Raw genomic sequence first — 19,447 nt, 5'->3', positions numbered from 1 at the left:
AAAAGTGACATTATTTGACACATACGCACATACATACACAAATACACACACATACATACACACATACACACACACATATACAGACTTTTTCCGATCTCGACGAACTGAGTCGAATGGGATATGACACTCGGCCCTCCGGGCCGGGATTAGGTTGACGTTTTTCAGAGTGATTGCATAACCTTTCTATATGAGAAAGGCAAAAACATAACATTTGGGTAATATCTGTACTAAATCAACCAAAAACATAGGTAGTCGGGTTTACCCCACCGTTTTTAAAAACAGCAAAAATGAACGTTATCGTAAAACGCTTCTATCTAAATTTTTTCTCAGGATGCAAATGAAATGCTATACATAGAAACCATGCCCAGAAATCTAACCTTTGATTTGGAATATAAAACGACTTGATCCGATGTAAAATGAGCATTTTATAGCCAAAACCATCTACTAGGTCAGATTTGCCCCACCTTACCCTATTCAAAGAATTTTGCTACAAATATTGAACTTGGCTTTTTCCCTCGATATCCCTCGCGAATTTTACTTTAAAATGGCCTTCAGACTATTCAGTTGCACTTAAACTAGGTTTCAGTTGCGCAAGTCTGCGCCCGGAATGCCTAAAAAATCTATGATGTTGTATATGTTTAACGAGATAATACAAAACGAAAAAAATATTTCGCATTTTAAAATCATATTATTTTATTATTACTTCACATTTTGAAAACATATAGCTTAACTATTATTTTCACAAAATTTCTTTTCGATCGGATCATTAGAACTTAAGTTATACATTGGATTAATTTATTGGACGCTACTTTACAAAATAGATGTCGGTACGGAATATTCGATGTACGAGGCACTTCATACCATAACGATGTTATCGAATTCAGATTTTTTTGAGAAAGCCCGTTGCGATTCATACGACATCCGTAGTTCCAATTTATAAATAAATTTGAAGTCATGAACTGTTGCTTCTTTTTAAAATTTTTGGTACTATAATGGTATTTTTGTTTTTGCGAAAAGCTTTATTTTTACGGTGCCTAAAACCCTTTTCCGGAAAATTCACAATTGATTTGAAATTTTGTCGTGAACTTGCTATTATAATCATGAACAACATTCCAAAATTGAAAATTGGTCTGTGATTTGGTTCACGATATATAATGCTCACTGGAAATGATATCAAAATATTGACGTTCTGGCACAAAAGCTGCAGTTTCGAGAATTTTCAATGAGAAATCATGATTTTTTTTACAAGCACATCAAAACTTGTACTATTTGATACTCTGAAAAATGTTAGTGCAAAAATAATGATAATTAAATATGAATGATTAGTGTAATATGAAAGGCCAGCGACCCAAAATTTACTAAAGAAATACAGTTTTGTATCGATATTTCCATTGCATATATTTAGGACCGTCCCTTTTCAGGAATGGAACCACTGTGGTGTAGAGATGGTCGGGTTTCAATTTTTTCGAACCCGACCCGAACCCGAGAGATTGAAAATTGAAAAACTCGAACCCGACCCGAACCCGAAATTATCAAATTTGAAAAACCCGCACCCGACCCGAGCCCGAAAATTTTAAAATTAGATAACCCGGACCCGACCCGTACCCGAGAATGAAAATTTTGTACAACCCGAACCCGACCCGACCCCGAGAATTTGAAAATTTGAAAACCTGAACCCGAAAATTTTTAATTTGAGAAACCCGATCCGAACCCAACTTGCTAATATGTAGAATCCACCAAAGATCTCGAAGGTTTTTAATTTTAGGCACCCTATGCTCATATTAGAATAGTAGAATCACTCGAATCTGAAATAGCACCATACGCGTTGAGTTATATCTGCCTATGGCGAGTAGAATCCGCATTTTTATTTGCTATTATTGAACGTCGAATTTTTAATGTTATGAGAAACTAACAAATCGTCGATATATTAACCGGAAAGTAGAATAAATCGGTCGCTAACTCAATGGTGACTTAATGGTGACAGTTTCAAACAACCTTGCCCGTCGTACTTAACCAAAATTTCTAATTTTGTATCAAAAGCGAATTCTATACATTTCTTTTCTAAGAAATGTAAAACCATTCCTGCAAGGCAGTTTTGTATGATTTATCACATGTATTAAATTAGCTATGGTTATTGGCCACAGCAATACCACCAAATTTGTGATTTCAATATATGGGAATTGTGAAATCGTCCCCGGGCTACGACGCCCTTTTTAGTCAATATTTACCGTTTATTTTAACTGCAAGCAATCTTTATCATAAATCAATTTGATTATTATTAATCTTCCATTAAAGCAGGTACAAACTATTTGTTGCATTTGACCAACTTAACAGTGCCCGCTTAAAGTTTCTTTGGGGTACAAATGTACCCCACAAAACCGTTTACGTTAATGTTTTGTCGTGTTTACACAATTCCGAAGACATTATTATATCTTTTTTTAAAAGCAAAACATCGAAACATAGTAAGCGAAAAACTTGTGTAAAATTGTATGTTTTGGAATATAAGTATATATAATTTAATTATAAATTTAATAAAATTAGGCATATTAAAGCGATTTTAGTTCTGGGGTACGAATGTATCCCACAAAACCGTTTACTTAGAGAAAAAGTCACGAAACCGTTGTAGGGTTAATCACAGATAACAGACGTTTAGGCTAGAACAAAATTTCTTCAAAAACCTGTGTAAACTTTCAAATTGATAAACGTTGGAAATCCGTGTTTCACTATTGCCATCTGCGCAACTGTTTGCTTCACATGTTTGACAGCTGCACTCTAACTGCATTGTATCGATCACTGCGCCATCTGCAAACGTTTGCCAAACGTGTTTCAGACGTCTGATTTATTCGGAATTTCAGTAGCGGGTATTTACACACGATTCAAATCGAGCCTAAACGTCTGTTATCTGTGGGTTAATGGACAATTATTATTCAATATGTAGCATATAGTGCACTCGCAACACCTACTGTTCGATTTCTCGCGACTGTCAAAACGACCAATCAGGAGCGGATCAATATATTGGTTTTTATTGTTTCTACTTCCCTTAGATTCCTACTCGCTTTGCTTTAGACACTATTTGCTGTACGCTTTAGCTGATTTATTACTAATTATCATGAAAAATAAATCGCTAAGAGCCCAACAAACATTAGGAGCTGAACTATAAGACTACGTGTTGATTTAAAGCAGATTAAAGGTTATGTAAGCTGAATAAAACTTTCGCTGAACTATTTAAACATTAACAGTTTATTCAGCCTATTTAAAATCCAGTATTCGCCAGTTCCAACTAGGCTGAACTATACTGCTAATAAATGTAATAGCGACAATATTAAAGCTTTTATTCAACCATCTTAATTAGACTGAATTGCGAGTTGAATAAACGATGCTGTTACCAAAAGTATTACCTTTAATCATTAAGCTGCACTACATGTCTTCAAGAGGTTGTTTCTACCTTTACATTTGCCGTTATACCACCTTTGACTTTCAGCTGAATTATGTGTTTAACAAAGTTAATTGTAACTACTACAAAAATTGGCGCGATTAGCAAATCATGAGGAATGGCAACCGATCTGCGTTCGAGTCCCAATACACACACAATATTTTTTTTACTATTATGTGAAGGATTTTTTTATTATTTCGGTATATTCCAATTGAGATGTTTTGCATATATTACAGTTAAGGAGCAATAGATCAATAAATGAATAAAGAAATAAAGAAAGTTTATTTAGTTTTTTTTTATATCTATTGAGTTTTCACCACGGGAAATACACGATTTACAGTTTTTCAATGTACAAGCTTACCAAATCACTCGCGCCCTCGTTTATGTAAATTTACACAATAGAAACTTTTTGTTCCAATGTTGCTATAAATTTTAGACACCAGCATTGTTACCATGATTTTTTTTCTATCTATCGACTTGCAAACAAAGGTACAATGAAATGATTATTCACGCTGGCGGACTTAATTGATATAAATAAATAAACTATTGAATTCGAACAGCGACTTCCGCTTACCAAAAAAAATCACAATGGAAAGAAAATCATTTGGCAGAGAGTGGTAATTAAATTGAGGAGATTGCCACCTTAAAATTATAAATGACTTCAATCCATCATTCAGTTACCACCACTTTCATATAACACCCATTTTTACTTATCTAAATATTTTGTGACAACCATAAATCCTCACCTTGGAAACAAAAACGACTATAATCATCATTTTTGAAATAAATAAATTATCTAATTTAAAATTCCCGAATGTTCTAAAAATTATTAAATAAAAAAATGAAATAAAAATATTATCGTAGGTTGGGATTCGAACCTAAGTCAACTAGGTTCACTCAAATCTATAGAAGGCTACTGTAGCCTTTGCACAGACTCTATTCAGCAGCCTAGACTTGTCGGTACATCGGTGAACTCTTAAGCGTTCAATGTATGCAAGATTGGTGCAGACAGTAAGGTAAGTGCTTAGTATTCAACAGGTTGCTGGTTCGGATCCAGGTACGTGATATGATATCCAACAAGGTAATACAATTTTTCTCTAACTGTAACGTAACACTAATAAAAGAATATGGCTTCCAAAGAGATTGATGGCGTGTGTAACTTGAAATGAATGTCTTTTTTAACAATTTTCCTATGATAATTCTCTCAGCTGAATAGCGGTAACGAAAAGGTTTATTGATAAAGCTAAACTGTGGTTTTCTTCAGGCTGTATACGTGCTGAAGAATTGTTCTTTCATGTGTCTTAATCAGACCAGCTGAATAAATTCTCCAAATCCCGGATGTTTAAGGGTGGAATAAACGATATATGATTACACGTATACTTCCAATGTTCAGCTAGAGCTGAATAAAGCAACTGTTAAAACGTTTATAAAACCACGAAATGTTTGTTGGGAAATTTTAGATGTGAGGCACGTATTGTTGAATGCTCTCTCATGAATGTTCTTTTAAAACATAAAAATAATTCAGTCAGTTTGCGAATCTGAAGAGGCAGAATTTTATACAAGAATGAAAAAATACTATATTTGAGTACCAGAAAATACGACGAATTCTAGCGATTTGAAGGTGCTACCATTTGGTACGGTTATATGTGTCTTCCATTCGTATCACGAATTATAAAAAGAGACTGGGTTTTGTGTATAGACAGCGTCAAGAAATGGTTGGGTTGTTTTGTTCAAAACCCGAACACGACCCGACCCCGACAATTTCTAATTTGAAAAACCCGAACCCGACGCGAGCCCCAAAGTTCAAACTTTTGAAAACCTGGACCCGACCCGAGCCCGAAAATTTCAAATTTGAAAACCCGGAACCCGACCCGAACCCGAGAAGCTTAAATTTATAAAACCCGAACCCGACCATCTCTAGTTGCTCTTCGGGCCATTCAGGGCTAGCTACGTCCTGAATGAACAATAACATTTGCATTTTATTCAAGGTATAGAGATTCGGAATGTTACAATAAATATTTATTTATATACATTTTAACGGCATTCAATTAGCTAGAGATTACTGGGTAGGGAAAGTTATGAAAATTTAGAGCCATAGTAGCCAAGTGGCCGGGTCATTAGAACAGGCTCAATACCTTACGGGCTTAACAAAAAATAAATAAATATTGATATTTTAGAAAACTGGATTAAATAAAATTTCGTAAATAATACTTTGTATCTCGATATGCTGCACGAATGTAGAATTCATGTGTTTAATCGAGTTGTTTGATATGTTACTCTCAACAGCTATGTTTAACTACAATTCATTTTTATTGATAATTAAAACCGTAATTGCTTTCCGGATCGGCTATACTTACAAGTGTACATTTTAGCGGCCCTCAAACCACCTGTACATTCAAATGAAATTCGATGGAGCGTAATTTATCCAACTATAAAACTTGCTTCTATATCAGTTAATAATCTTATTGTATTTCACCAATCCAAAACATTTTAGTATCTTCCTACAAAGCGCCTAATGCTACCGAAAACCTTCTGTTCGTGACATACGTCTTTAAAGGAAATTGTTTCCCATAGGTATATTTGTTTAGAAACAATATCTTTGCCCACTGAATCGAAATTCCTCTTCTCTTTGAGCAGCATACTAAATGCGAATACAATTGCCCGAATCAATCATAGCTTATAAGCATATTTCTGCCGTTTGCCCTTCCTACCCGGGCAGATAAATCATAGTACTAAGCCCAACATCCGAAACGAACACACCAGCTGGGGGGCAGTTGTTTGCGAATCTGGCACCCGCTGCTGCGCTGATCCACTGACTGTGTGGTTCGAACCAACTCGTCCGGAACATCTCCGGAAACCGGCGTTGTACGGCGGCATGGCCCCGGTACAGCAGTCGCTTCTGAACCATCTGATTTGGGGGTTCCATTGTGTTCCACCCGCACTTGTTCCTCTCATTATGTAGGTTGGTACCGTTTGCACAGGGAATTGATAGAATTCATACTTGCATACGGTTTTCCCCCCAGCAAAGCGAAATGTTCGTTCATGAATAAATTACCACGCTAACAATGTGTGAAGGATTGCCCCGTCCGGCACGTCACATTATGACGACCGTGAAAGAAGAAACCATTCGTCTGGTTAGTTGTGGTTTGAGCTCGGGCTTGGATGACTGGCTGGTTGGCGGTGAGTCTCATTTTGATTAGGAATGAAACGAACTGGAAAAAATAAGGCAAATCTTCCACTTCATCGATTCCGATATCCGGGTCGAGATGTGGCACCTGTCTCCCCGTAAGGTAGTGAGAGAGGGCCGGTTAAACAGCCGGATTTCTGGTTACGATTTTATGCTATCATGATATTAGATTTTATTATCGAGAAGATTATGTTGCTATTGTTGTTGTTTAGAAGCCCACCCAGGAAGTTATTCATCACTTGTTTGGAGACTGTCCCACATTTACAGGAAGGAAACAGGCTGTCGATTGCTGTTGATTCCGATATGTATGATTATCGTGCAGTTAGTGGAAACGGGTGGAATATTAAAGCGAACGTTGCAGCTAAAATGACTTTAGTGTATTACAGAATTACATCAAAACGAAGTACCTTGTATATTAAACTCATCCGGATTAAGTTTTTGGGAGGTCCGGAAAACTTCCAATGCAAGAAACAACCTGCATATAGTTCGAATTCCACCACACAATTCATCATTCGTACACAAAGACGCGATTTAGTCCAATTATAATTGTAACAAGTAACGAACACCTCGTTAAATGAAATCAGACACTCTGGACTTTGCTGGCGAGACTTCTGTCAAGGACCTCCGAAGATGCTAAGATTAATTAAACACTGCCACCATACACTACTATCCCCCACTCATCGTGCCGATATGCCACGGGTTTCCTATATATCTGTCACAAGTATAACATCCGGATAGTATCATCTTAGTCTACAACGCCGGAATGACGTGTAAACTGAACCTCACCGCAAGGATTACAGTTTTTCCATCGCTTAATTAACACCCACCGCCACTGGCATTGGAAACTGCAATCACAGATGAAAACTGTCACCAGCAGGGCAAACCGAGAGTGCAGAGGAAACCATCAATTATATACGTGCACGTTTGAAGTTGTATAATTAAATCCAATTACGCATCTCATCAAAATCCATGCATATCTCGAAGCCGCATGCAGTAGGTAGGTACTCAAATTTCTACGATTGAATGCAGTTGATTGCAAATCAATCAAACACAACTTGCGTACGATGACTCCAATCCAAAGCCTGCCTGCCACGAAACGATACACCGATTGCGGAGATCTGGATTGGATGATGTCAGGCTCCGTTTCCCTCCCCGGGGGACAGAGGGGTTTCTATAAAAAGTCATAAATCACCACATCATGAGGAAGCGACTTCCGGTCACCCTGCTTGGTAAATCAATTTTCACTTCCTGCCGTTCACGCCGGACATATCCACAGATCTCGCTGGGCTCGTTGGCCGGCACGGTACCGGCGCAATTGAGTGAAAGACGAGCGAAAATTAGATCGTCACTATCAGGGCCAGTAATCGGAAAATGGACTGTAAGAAAACGATTTCCGCTGCCTTTTTCATCATTATATTGTCGATTCCGTTTGCCTCGGAAATTGGGCTCAGATCTTGGTGGGTTTTCGAAGCAATGTGGTGGCTTGGTGCTGGAATTTTGAATTGGTTGAAAATTAGGAAGCAATTTTGCTAGACGCTGGTCTTGTGGTATTGAGGCTAAATACTGCATCCGTAAGCCATATTATATTTTCTGACCTTTATCAGAAAAGACTATTATGAGCTTTACATTGGAAACACAGGGCGAAGAATTGAGGCAGCTTGCCCAAATATAAGTATTAGTGAAACACCACATGTCTGTGTTTTTGGTTCACTGCTTAGCTGTTTTTTTTTCCAATTAAGATAGAGCCACTTCAACTAGAATAGCAAAGAATAATACCATTTTTGTCATCTTCGAAGCCTGACAAATTGAGTTCCTACTCCATGTTTTCAGTAATTTCAGTATTTTTGCCTTTCTCTTCTAGAAACATCGAATTTTTAACCCACGCTCGGAGAGACAGTTCAGCGATTCCGAGTAGGGCGTCCGGTTCGCTGGGGCCCCGACGATCTGCGACTGGTGGTGTCTCGTCGCGGTATACTCAGTCAAGTCCCGGTGGTGAATCAATCTAGCGTACGCCGACAGAGAGTTCCCCGACGAAAGAAGCTCCCCCGATACTGATTCTCCTTTGATTTTCGCTATATTTTTATCGGGCTTACTGGTAGAGTACCGGCGATTCCGGATGGAGCGTGGTGTCTGATTCGCTGGCACCACGACGACCCATACTCGACGATTTGTCGCAGTCTACTCGACTAGTCCCCGGCGGTGGAAATTCACTTCTCCGTGCTTTCTATTGACCCACGTCGATAGGTTTGGGATGAACCGGAAGGTTCACCTTCCCTTCTCCGTATTGTCACATTCCTACTGCCACCATGCCATGGCATCGATTCTCTCCACCTTCCTCACATTTCTGGTGTTTCTCCGATTGTAGCACTCGATATCTTCCGCCAGAGTGATGCAGATGGAAATTAACTTGGCGATAACGCATACTGCCTCCGACCATATTGTTTCTTTACGCGTTAGCGACTCGTACGGCCATCAGCCGGGACGTGCTGTTCAGATTTTGTGGTTTCGTTTGGTTTTCAGAGTCGCCCATGATTTAGCATGATTAAGCTGACAACCCTGACGAAAAAATCCGAACACGATTCTGCAACAAAGCGCGATTGTTCACCACGGTCAATCGAACAGTCTGCATGGTGTACGGATTTTTTCGCCAGAGTTGGTCAGCCTCACTATTGCGTTCGTTATCTTCGCCGACTTTTTGCAGCCGTAGTCGACGTGGTTGATGAACTTCAACCGGTCGACGATTGTCACTCCCAATTACTTCATTGCTGAACTGCTTTGCAATTGCTGATTAACAATACCTCCGTTGTGTGGTAGGATATTTGCAGCTTGACCCTGTTCATGTAGTTCTCGATCGACAGTGGCCTTCAAGAGGGAGGGAAGAGAGAAGGCCGACATAGGTACACATACACATACTTCCCCTTCCCCTTCTATGGAGCAGCCAAGTCGCTCGAAGCGGCGGCTGAGTTCCCCTCGAAGGGCAAGCGCAAGACGACGTCGAACGTGAGGCGCCCTAGGAAGTCACCAGGCGAGGGTGCAAAAACCAACACCATACGGCGTGTAACCGTCACGGCCAAACGCCGTTTGGTCGAGGTAAACAGGGGCGAAAATGACCCCGCCGGGCAGAGAGAAGGTACTAGCAACTCGGCGCAACCGGGGCAGGGGGCGTAAACCCCTGGACGCTGGTCACTAAGAAGAAGCCGACACCGGATGCACCGCGGCCCGCGAGGAAGGCCAAAGACAGAGGCGAGGCCTTGTGGTTAAAGACCGACGAGGACAAATATGCCGACGTCCTAAAGTTGATGAGGACGGCCGAAAGCCTCTCGGGCAAGACGTGTGCAGCGTGAGACGCACCAATACAGGCGAAATGCTTTTGGTGCTGAAGCGAGGCGCACAATCCAGTGCAGTCTATAAGGCCTTGGCTCAAGAGGTCCTGGGTGAAGGCGCCCAGGTGAGTACGTTAGGGGCGGAAATGACTCTCCAGTGTAAACAACTGGACGACTTCACAACCGCAGACGATGTCGTCACAGTCGTCAAGGAACAATGCGACGTAACAATAGAACTAGAAACTGGCCCTTAACAAGACCATTAAAAGCAGCAAGAGAGCGTGTTTCGACAACCTGTGTGAGAGTGGGGTGACGCCTACAGAATCGTGATGGCCAAGACCAAAGGGGGCTCTTCACCCCCAGAACGGTCTCCGGACCGGTTGGCGACGATTATTGAAGCTCTCTTCCCGTCTCGAGCCACAAGCCCCTGGCCACCTGCACTACGAGACAGTGCGGGCACGGCCGAAATGGTGGCTCCGGTGACGAACGAAGAACTACTCGCAGTGGCTAATTCCCTAGCAACGAACAAAGCTCCAGGGCCGGATGGAGTTCCAAACAACGCTCTCAAGGCAGCGATCATAGCGAACCCGAACATGTTCAGGCTAGCTATGCAGAGATGCCTTGACGAGTGCCGCTTCCCGATAGATGGAAAAGGCAGAAATTGGTGTTGTTGTCGAAGACTGGGAAGCCACCAGGCGACCCATCAGTACCCGGCATAGATAATCGGATACCCTAATTCTATGTGCAGTAATGGATCCCACGCTAGAGCTCTTAAATGCATTCTTTACATCAATCGTGACCACAGCGTAGTATCGACCTCCTCTTCGCCTCTTGCCTTCTTCGCATTCTTGGACACTGTCCAAATTGCATCCTCTGTCGATACTCTTTTGCGGAATCCGAAACTCCGTGCATTTCATCAACCTGTTAAAAATTATTCTCTGCATGAGTTTTCCGAGTGTATCCATCAAACATATGAGTCTATAAAAGGCCGGATTACCCTGTGGCTTCCTTAGTTTTGACAGCAACGCCACATTTCAACACCACGTTTGGTACTCCATCCGAACCGGGTGCTTTATTTGATTTCATGCGCTTCGATACTTCTGCAAGCTCGTCGTTAGTCACTTGTCGATCATCCGTGTTTGCTCCTTCTTCCTCGACGTACGGTCTCGGTGGCCAGGTAGTTGGATCGTGTTTCGGGAAAAGATCCTCAATAATTATCTTCAGCATTTTGGCTGGCATCGACGGGCCCTTCATTTTTGCCATAACGACTCTGTACGCGTCGCCCCAGAGATTGGTGTCTTCTTCTCGACACAGCTCCTTGTGACAATCTGCTACTAAGCTTTATCTCCTATTTAAAAGCGCCCCTAGCTTCCCGAAAAGTTACCTTGTACTTCTCTCTATTTGCTTCCGATAAAACTCTGAGCTCAAGCAGCGCGTAGCGTACTAAGCGTCTCATTCCACCAGTAAGCTGGGCGCCATCTATTGTACCATCGTAAGCCGTCACAATCTTTTTTGTTAGATCAGCCACATCCACGTTCTCGAACCTGCCTTCCGGCCGCAATGCCCCAACGAAGAGGTCTTTGTTGAAAGCTTTCGTCTTTCACTTTCGCTCGCCGGTCATCCTTCTTCGTGCTGAAACAGGGTTCCGTTGGCCGATACAGTAGCGAACCGCCTGGAGGTTGCTATGCGTATACGTTTCGCATGCTCTCCAATTCATGCTCGCCCTCAGTGAAAGACTACAGAATGTGGCGTTGATGATAGACTCTCTTCCATCTCTCCGAAATGTGCTAACGGAAGCTCCATTGAACGATCGTACGTCTAACTTCGCTATAGCTTCCTGCAGGACACACACTCTTGTGTTGCTTACTTTACTGCCTCACTCCACAGCCCATGTGTTGAAGTCACCACCAATGGCTACCGGCTTCCAACAGATCATCTGCCCAGTTAACTGCTCCAGTATTAGGCTCAACTGCCCACCTTCGAGGAGCGTAACAGCTACGCACGAAGACGCCGTTGATTTTGGTGATCACAAAGCCCTCGTATGAGCGTACTACCACTTCATAGATGGGAAATTTACCTACAACTTTTATTACAGCCCTTCCCGATCTATCGGTCACCCAGTTACCGTTATCAAGGGGGACTTGATACGATTCTGCAATCATAGAGACATCACACATTGTTTCTATCGTTGCCGGCCACAACAGTTGCTGTGCGGTGTCACAGTGATTCAGATTTGTCCGGGTTATCTCCATTACCGTTCGCCTGCAGTCGCCTTCTTGTAGGCAGGGCATTCAAAGTGTTTCCGTCCGCTGGAGTGCAAAGCAAGCATTTGGACCTCTGCGTGCAGTCACTCGCAAGATGACCAGTCTCCTCGCATTTCCAGAACACCCCGGAGCTATCTGGGCCTTTGCAAGTCCCTACCAAATGTTCAAAGCCCAAAAACTTGAAGCATTTCTCCGCTTGTTTATTCACTCGTGGGGCGGCTCTCATTGGACATCTCGACCATTCAACCGTAACTTTGTCTACTCCAGCGCCTTGTTGGCAGCGGTTACTGGTAAACAAATCATCGCTGTCTGAGCTCCTCTGTATCGTTTCTTTAACCGGACCGTCATGTGCACCTCGCTCACGTTACACTGCTCCTTTTGAGCACTTCTTAGCTTGTATTCCTTCGTGATTTCCCCAAAGATCTTGACACAATCACCTTCTCCGGGCTTAAGGCTTTAACTTCTGTCTTTTCACCCATTGAGTTGATATTAGTCTCTTGCAAGGTCAAGCTATTAATTGTGGGATCCTTCTTCAACTTGAATAGCATCTCACCTTTTTGGGTACGCCTGATTCTTTCTATGTTTAACCCCAAGTGCTTCAGCTCCGGGTCCTCTCTAATCTTCTTGAGCAGCGCTGCATAGGTCGTAGCGTCGTTGGCTTTGACGAGCACGAGCACTCCCTTTGGTGCCTTCTGACGGGCCAGAGGTTTTCCATTCGTCTTCTGCTCCCTTTTGCGCTCTTCTTTCTGCTTTTGCTGTTTCCCGCGTTTCTCCGTCCGACCTACGACGGTACTCTAACTTTCTCTGTTGGGTGACGTCCTTTCCTACGTCAAGAACCTCGCAAGAACACGGAAGACTGTTGTTGCCGTTGGAAAGGACGTCACCCAATAGATAAAGCAGGAATACCTCTTTGGAGTCAGCGAAACTGACTCTAATCCGCTTCTCCTGCCCCTGATACGGACGGCCTAAGAAGATAGTAGCCTTAGTCGACGCCAATGTTTGCTCAGCTACATCAGCCGTCCACGTTTGCCGTGTCGTATTCTTTTACGGCAGACAGTAGCGCTTTTCTGATTCTGAGAACCATCTCCTTAATGTCCTTTGGATATTGTTTCTCACGTCCACAAACTTATGGAGCTCCTCCATCAAGTACTTCGCTGCCACTACTTTTCGGGTGTAGCTCATCCCGGTCTGTCCCCTCTGGCTAACGGATTCGCTTGCTCCGTGTTTTTTGTTTCTCCTCCATTTTATTAGGTCCCAACTCTGGGCCGCTTTCTCCACGTGTTGTTCGTAGTTTCGTCTTATGATCCCATAGTTATCTATGCAAGTATGGGGGGTCATGCTAGGGTTGATACGTAAAATCGGAAATGGTCCTTCCGAACCTAGTACCACTAAAAAATGGTGACGAGTTTTGAACGTATCCAGAGACCTGCCGAGGTTTTGGCGGGACGGAGCCCATTCGGCATTTCAAGTCGGTGTCAACCTTGCTTACTCAGAGAGTAGAAGAGCGTGCCTGTCATCCCAAAGTTGCCGTCTAATTCATGTGTCCGTGTCTTGTCCGTTGACGTCCGTGCTTTTATTGCTAAGATTTTAGATTACTGAAATCTTAGGATCTTAGCATAAGCTGCAGACACGCTTCGTCGGAGCTGCTTTCAGAATTATGGCTGTTCTAGAGGTTTAGCGAAGCCCAGTTAAAACCCCACCATATCCTAGCTAGGTTCTGCGTGTGTGTTTGTGATCAACAATTGCATATCGGTTGCTCGGAGATGGCTGGATTCTATCAACCTTAAACTCAAAATAGAGGCTACTATTGAATCTCATTCAATTCCGTCATCCGGTTTTGGAGATACTGGTTGAAAAGTGCGGTCACACGGTCCCATATAAACTGGTATGATGGCCAAATGATGTAATACATATTAAAATGAATGCGACGTTACTTCGATTTGATGTTTAAGATCACTGATGCCCAGACGAAGTAGCTTTGAGCGCATTGGTCGCCTATGACGATTCTTGATGCCCCCGAAGGACTTGTCAAATTCCTAAATCAATTCCCCATCTATTACTCGGCGAATTCTTGACCGATTTTTATAAACTTGATTTCATTTGAAAGATTTGGCACTTCTATTAACTGCCATTGAATTTTATTCAGATCTGACTATTGGTTCCGGAGTTATAGGTTGGATACACAGGAATGCCCCATATAAACAATCGTAATATCTCAGAGGTAAAAGATCTATTGAAGTGAATATCAAATAACTTCTATTGGCAGATCTAGATCACTGATGGACAATCAAAGATAATTTGAAGTTATTTGTACACTATTGACAATTCCGGAAGTCCCGGGCTTCGGGCATACTCCAGAATTAAAGTCACATCGGTTATTCGATGTTGGCTCAACCGATTTTCACAAAGCAACTATCAAATGGTAGGTATAACATGTAGTTGGTTCCACCCCTCATCAAACCCTCGTTCGTCCCTTTCTTTCCTAAGTCTTATTAGTCACATTGACCACCATAGGTTCCGGCAGTTCCGGAAATATGGCTATGCTTCAAAATTATTAAACTCAAATCAGTTTTTTGACGACGGTTGGGCCGATTTTCTTAAAATAAGCCTCAAATGGAAGGGATGTTATCCCTATAGAATGCTATAAAATTTCATATGTTACGGTTATATTCTTCCGTGAACATAGACTGCATCATCCGGTTACATATGAAATTCACATACAAGCCGGAACAAAAACTTAGTTTTCAAAGGGAAAATCGCATGAAATTTTAGAAATCAAATTCGTATTTTTGTTATCGAATGTCTTTAAAATACATGAACTGTTGAGATTTGATGTTATCTTGAAAAAACTGGACAAAAATCGACTTTTTGAGAGTTAGCTTTTCCCTATTGAAAGGCTGTGCAAGCACTCTGAAAATCGATTTTGTAACCGTGGCCCGTAGGGCTGTGTCTCTTGTACCATTCAGTTCAGCAAACGTCTGTAACGTAAAATTCGTGTTAAATTACTTGAATTTGCAGACCCGTAGTCGCTTTGATCACATTGACCACCTAGGACGGACTGGATGCACTGAAGAACTAGCCTACGTTCAGAGTTAATTTCTCACTTATTCCTCAGAAAATTCTTGAACGATTTCCAATATCTTTCAGATTTTTTTATTCAGTTCATTTATTTGATAGGCTTAAATGTGTTAGCTTGGTGGTGCCAAATTGAAATTAAAACAATATTTCTATATTTCTGACCTGTAATACATAACACGCAACGCCACTGTTACAGCAGTTACAATTCGCAAATTATACTTGTAAGCCCTTCTTTTGAAAACTTTAAAAAATAAAAAATAAAAAAGTAAAAATGAGCGTTTCTACTTCAAAATTAATTAAATAATTGAATAAATGATTAAAAACGATTGCATGGTAGGGGGACCCGGGGATATTAAGACAGTGGGGGTATTTCGGACCCCCTCGATTTCTCAGAAAATAGCAAAATTTTCTTACTATCGTACATATTCGCGGAATCGCTATTCTGAAACATTAATTTTGAAAGCCAAATTTGATTCTTTGTTCTTGTAGAAAGGAGATGCAACGTGTTTCGTTTTTTGCCATTCTCAAAACAAAAAAAAGTTTGCCATTCTCAAAACAAATAAAAGTGAAAAAATAAATGGTAAGTTTTTTGGAATGCTTGAGGCTCCTATTTTATGGAATGATTTTGTTTGGGTAAAAACACAGATATTTTCGAGACTCTCACCACTTTTGTGCGAAATGAGCGTACGGGGCTATTCGGATCCCCTATTCCGTCAACCACCGTTCAGCGGCTTACGGCTGCGCACACCATTGCACACGCCACAGCAAAGAAAATACATGGGCCGCCAATCGACAACTGTGACCTGATTAGGTTTTTGTAAAGCATTTTATTTTTTGCTTCTTAAGGAGTGTCTCTTATAAATATTGTATAGGGAAATATAATTCCATTGTAAAAAAATTAAAGAAAAATGACGGTCTGAATTGCCCCGTAGCACAGTGATCACCTTCCATACAAAAGTCGGACAAAACCTCAAAAGTGGCCTGAATTTGATGAAAACTTTACATTAAGGTAATTTTATGACGTTGAATTCATATTTGATGTTTATTTTTTGTTTTTTTATTGCCTTAAAATTTTGGTACTTAGGGTGGTTCGAAAATTCAATATATACGAATATAAAGTGCACTACATCCGAAAATTCATTTTCAAAAAACTAGGTGTGGCCAATTTTTTATCAGAATACACATTTTTTCAATTGTTAATAATGATAAGACACATCTATAAATTATATTACGAACCCTGGGTAATCAAAGGCTACCATGCTTCTCCTTCAGACATATCATGAAAAATCCCCTTTGTTCATACCTCGGGGCAGAAAGGGGCAAAACAAGATATTTATTTTCGGAAAGTACACTAATTTTCAAGTATCATGAACAACGAGCGATCTTTCCGAACTGTTTCAAAAAAAAGTACAGCCACTTTGAACATTATAACATTAATTTATTGCACGATTTATTATTTGTTCCTCATGTCTGGAGCAAGAAGAAAGGATTGTATCGACTAAATCGAATGGCAACTATTAATCCAGCGAATAACTTTTCCAATGAAACCAGTTAGACCCTAATCGGAGTCTTGACTAAAAAGATATATTCATTTGAATGACTTAGGTTTGAAAACAGTTTTTCTCAGAATTGATCATCTATTTCATCTTTGAAGTTCTGTAAAAAATCGAACTATCGGCCTCAGGACATTATATTTTGAGAAGACTTTATTCAACCTGTTAAGAAACAGGGAAAAATGTTAAATCATGAAAAATGTAAAATAAAATTTTGAGGTTTTGTCCGGCTAGGCGACATTGTGCGTAGGGAGGTCCGCATTACCCCTACATTGTAAGAGGATGGAAAAACGTAGAGGTTTTCAAATCGTCGCCTAGCGCTGCCATTGAGTGGTGCAAATGAACCTTTTTTGGCATCAAAAAGTAGCAGAGGTTTCAAACTAACAATTAGGAGTAAGTATCAGTAATGAATTTGGTATATATTCATAACAAACCTGAATAAAGACTGGAAGACTGGAAGACTGGAAGACTGGAAGACTGGAAGACTGGAAGACTGGAAGACTGGAAGACTGGAAGACTGGAAGACTGGAAGACTGGAAGACTGGAAGACTGGAAGACTGGAAGACTGGAAGACTGGAAGACTGGAAGACTGGAAGACTGGAAGACTGGAAGACTGGAAGACTGGAAGATTGGAAGACTGGAAGTCTGGAAGACTGGAAGACTGGAAGACTGGAAGACTGGAAGACTGGAAGACTGGAAGACTGGAAGACTGGAAGACTGGAAGACTGGAAGACTGGAAGACTGGAAGACTGGAAGACTGGAAGACTGGAAGACTGGAAGACTGGAAGACTGGAAGACTGGAAGACTGGAAGACTGGAAGACTGGAAGACTGGAAGACTGGAAGACTGGAAGACTGGAAGACTGGAAGACTGGAAGACTGGAAGACTGGAAGACTGGAAGACTGGAAGACTGGAAGACTGGAAGACTGGAAGACTGGAAGACTGGAAGACTGGAAGACTGGAAGACTGGAAGACTGGAAGACTGGAAGACTGGAAGACTGGAAGACTGGAATACTGGAAGACTGGAAGACTGGAAGATTGGAAGACTGGAAGACTGGAAGATTGGAAGACTGGAAGACTGGAAGACTGGAAGACTGGAAGACTGGAAGACTGGAAGACTGGAAGACTGGAAGACTGGAAGACTGGAAGACTGGAAGACTGGAAGACTGGAAGACTGGAAGACTGGAAGACTGGAAGACTGGAAGACTGGAAGACTGGAAGACTGGAAGACTGGAAGACTGGAAGACTGGAAGACTGGAAGACTGGAAGACTGGAAGACTGGAAGACTGGAAGACTGGAAGACTGGAAGACTGGAAGACTGGAAGACTGGAAGACTGGAAGACTGGAAGACTGGAAGACTGGAAGACTAGAAGACTGGAAGACTGGAAGACTGGAAGACTGGAAGACTGGAAGACTGGAAGACTGGAAGACTGGAAGACTGGAAGACTGGAAGACTGGAAGACTGGAAGACTGGAAGACTGGAAGACTGGAAGACTGGAAGACTGAAAGACTGAAAGACTGGAAGACTGGAAGACTGGAATACTGGAAGACTGGAAGACTGGAAGACTGGAAGACTGGAAGACTGGAAGACTGGAATACTGGAAGACTGGAAGACTGGAAGACTGGAAGACTGGAAGACTGGAAGACTTGAAGACTGCAGTTCATTTGTTCCTCTCAAAACTGATAAATTTTATGAAATAATTGACATACTTTTCTAAAATTTATTTTGTGTCTGATGGAGCAGCAGCACAATACAAAAATAAGCAAAACTTCGCAAGTTTGTGTAGATTCCAGTCAAAGTATGAGTTAAGCGCAGGATGGCATTTTGTTGCAGCATCCCATGGAAAAGGATCCTGTGATGCTATTAGTGGCACTCTCAAGCGAATGACAAAAAGAGCCAGTCCTGCTCGCGACTATGGAAATACCATAACAACTCCCCGAGAGTTATATAACTGGGCAGTTGAACAAACTGATAAAAATATCACAAAACTAATTTACTGCTACATATTCACAGAACAGTACAACAAAATGTCAGAAGAACTCTAAGATCTGTATAATAATGCCAAAACAAAATCTGGAACTCAAAAATTCCACAGTTGTGTGCCTATTCCTGGGGGCAAAGTAGAGACGAAAAGGTATTGTAATTCAGAAGATGAACCAAAAATATTTTCCTTGTATAGAAATAATACAAAATAGCATGCATGAAGATAGTTTTAAGACAAATGTTGTATATAAAATAAATAAATAATTATGTAAAGTTCAAATGAAAGAAACATCAAGAAAGTTTGAATTTAAGTAAAGGAATAAAGCAATGATTTCATTACATCAAACTTATAATATTTTGGTAGTACATTTTTCAGTGAAATAAATAAGTTTATAAAAATAAATTGATAATTGGCGGAGTTATGGCTTTTTCCCCGATACCTTTTTTTATTTAAGAGGTTTGCAGTGATCACGATTGAAGACCAATAGATAATCAAAAATCCCCAAAAATTTTAAAATCCTCAAAAAATTCCATTAGTGTATGAGTATTCCTCGTACCTTCACGATTAGTTGGATAAATAATAATTTTTTCCTGCATTCGAGAACGTTTGCAGTAAAAAATCGCTG

Source organism: Topomyia yanbarensis, chromosome 2 (assembly GCF_030247195.1).
Source record: "Topomyia yanbarensis strain Yona2022 chromosome 2, ASM3024719v1, whole genome shotgun sequence".
Lineage (NCBI taxonomy): Eukaryota > Metazoa > Arthropoda > Insecta > Diptera > Culicidae > Topomyia > Topomyia yanbarensis.
Note: the sequence above shows the minus strand (reverse complement) of the source record.